General features: G+C 40.9%; 2 long non-coding RNA genes across 2 annotated transcripts in view; one reads left to right on the top strand and one right to left on the bottom strand.

Moving 5' to 3' along the window:
* LOC106519512 (uncharacterized) overlaps positions 1-783 on the bottom strand; it is a 28,886-nt gene extending 28,103 nt beyond the window's left edge. The window contains exon 1 of the long non-coding RNA XR_001310452.1: positions 688-783. This is a non-coding gene — a long non-coding RNA (uncharacterized LOC106519512). The remainder of the gene's footprint in view (positions 1-687) is intronic.
* Positions 784-820: 37 nt separating this feature from the next.
* Positions 821-2,016, top strand: LOC106519513 (uncharacterized). The gene is made up of 2 exons (XR_001310453.1): positions 821-1,100; positions 1,302-2,016. It is a non-coding gene; the product is annotated as an uncharacterized LOC106519513 (long non-coding RNA).
* Positions 2,017-2,129: the final 113 nt, after the last annotated feature.

Genomic DNA, 2,129 nt, shown 5'->3' with positions numbered 1-2,129 from the left:
GATAGATAGATAGATAGATAGATAGATAGATAGATAGATAGATAGATAGATAGATAGATAGATAGATAGATAGATAGATAGATAGATAGATCACTAATATGTAATTTTGGTTACAGTACATTCTTAATAACTGTCAGTCTAGTCAGTAACCCTGTGATGACTTCAGTTTGACTTCAATTCATTTAATTTCTATTGCGCCAAATCACCACAAAAGTCCCCTAATTTCACTGTACAAAACATTCATACGCATTTTAAAATACCATTTAGTAAACATTATGCATCAAAGGAAGACAGAAGATTGTTGAATGTTCACTTCATCGCAGTCTCTCATCCTGAGCAGCACATTGGCGACAGTGGGAAAGAAAAACTCTTGGAAGTAGTCTCTAACAAAACTATGGGGTTAGAGAGGACAGCGAAGAGATACAGACAAACAAAAAAAGATTGGTCCTGATGTGGGTTTCATGGGAAGAAAGACAAAGAAGAAGATGTTATTGATAGAGATAACTATGAATGCAAGCATAAAGAGAAGAATGAGGAAAGGTGGCCATGTTTGTCCGCCACAAGCATAAGCAAGGGATACTTCAGGAAACCCAAGGAAGTCCTTAGGATTTACCAAAGACCTTAACCCTGGTCTTAAAAGTGAACAGAGTGGATGTTTGTGTCTGTTTGTCAAGTGTTGGTACTCACAGAAAAAGAGGGTTTGAGGAAGCCAGGACGGCCTACACAAAGAGCACCCAGACTCCTCAGAGTGTCATCCGATCTCCTGTGTGTTTGGACGCACATGTGTGGGGAGATAAGTGTGTGCACGGGTGGGGGTGGGTTGGGGAGCCTTCTTTAAGGGGTGAGGGCGCCTCATTGGCTGCTATGCCGGGGTCAGCTGGAGGTCAGGACATGTGTGATGGATGGACCTCTGTCTCTGAACCACTACCAAGCCAGCTCCCCGTCCTCGCTCCTCCTGTGGGCCTCAGACRCGCTGAAGTGCCCTGCCTGCGCTCCTCTGTTTCCACATCTCTTTGTATAACTCCATTTGGCACCCTATAGGTCGGAGTGCTTCATCAAGCCRAAAGGAGCTCGAAGGGAACTGCAGACAAGTCTTTGAGGTGAGTTCTGGCAGGATGTGCATGTGCAGCACTGTCTCTCTTCTTATTTCTCCTCTCTATCCTCACGCCTTGTGTGGATTCTAACACGTGTAGCAACTAACTCACCACRTGATGTCATCTCTCCTCTTCTTGCCCTCCTTCTCTTTGCCTCCATCACTCTGTCAATCGCCTCATCGGCTCTGGCCCTCTATTGGCACATAGAGACGCACATCTGTCGATGGAAGAATTCATTTTGTCCGCCAATCACACCGGGGGAGTGGTCACTGAGCTCAGATGTGCCAATACCTGGACTGCTGTGATGAGTGACTTCTGTCTGTGTCCATCTCCACCTCCCTCAGCTTCCAGCACTTTCTGTCTGATCCACCGAGTCACCGGCAGAACCACTGCTGGAGAGAGGGATGATTTTACTGCTCTGTGCATGTGAGAAAAATATAAACAAAGCTGCCACTGTTATTTAGGATAAACAACAATTTGCACGAAAAATGAATCATTTTAAGTGATTTTGTCACATTTGATGTGATTATTGTAGATATTTTTGTCATTTTTTTGACATATTGTATTTTTGTGATGAACAAAAAAAAACGAGACTGTGAGTTTTAAAGTTTCAACTCTGAGTTTCAACAGCTGGTGGTAGAATTTWTTTTTAGTCTTCCTAAAACAGTCCCAGTTCTGGAAATCGAATACTTGTATTTTTCAGATCAGACTTGAGGTCCTGCTTTTATGTTCTATCTTTCATATGGGTCATCAGATACACATACCATTAAAAATAATAATAATATTATTAATAAAAATAATTCAAAAATGCAATTTAAAAAAACATGAACAATTTATTGGACATGGTGAATGGAACTTATTTGTGGTGTTTTTTCCCTTGTTATATTTGTGTGATTTGGATAAATACCTGTTCACTCTCATTTTGCATGTTCTTCTGCTTAACTCTGCTTTCTTTTTGTTTCTCACCTTATTTTTTTTATTGACGCTGCCGAAAGAAAATGAGAAAAAATCATTATCAAAATATGCTTATTATAT

This window comes from Austrofundulus limnaeus, unplaced genomic scaffold (assembly GCF_001266775.1).
Source record: "Austrofundulus limnaeus strain Quisiro unplaced genomic scaffold, Austrofundulus_limnaeus-1.0 Scaffold78, whole genome shotgun sequence".
NCBI lineage: Eukaryota > Metazoa > Chordata > Actinopteri > Cyprinodontiformes > Rivulidae > Austrofundulus > Austrofundulus limnaeus.
The sequence above is the reverse complement of the archived record's forward strand: the minus strand, read 5'-3'. Positions and strand labels throughout refer to the sequence as shown.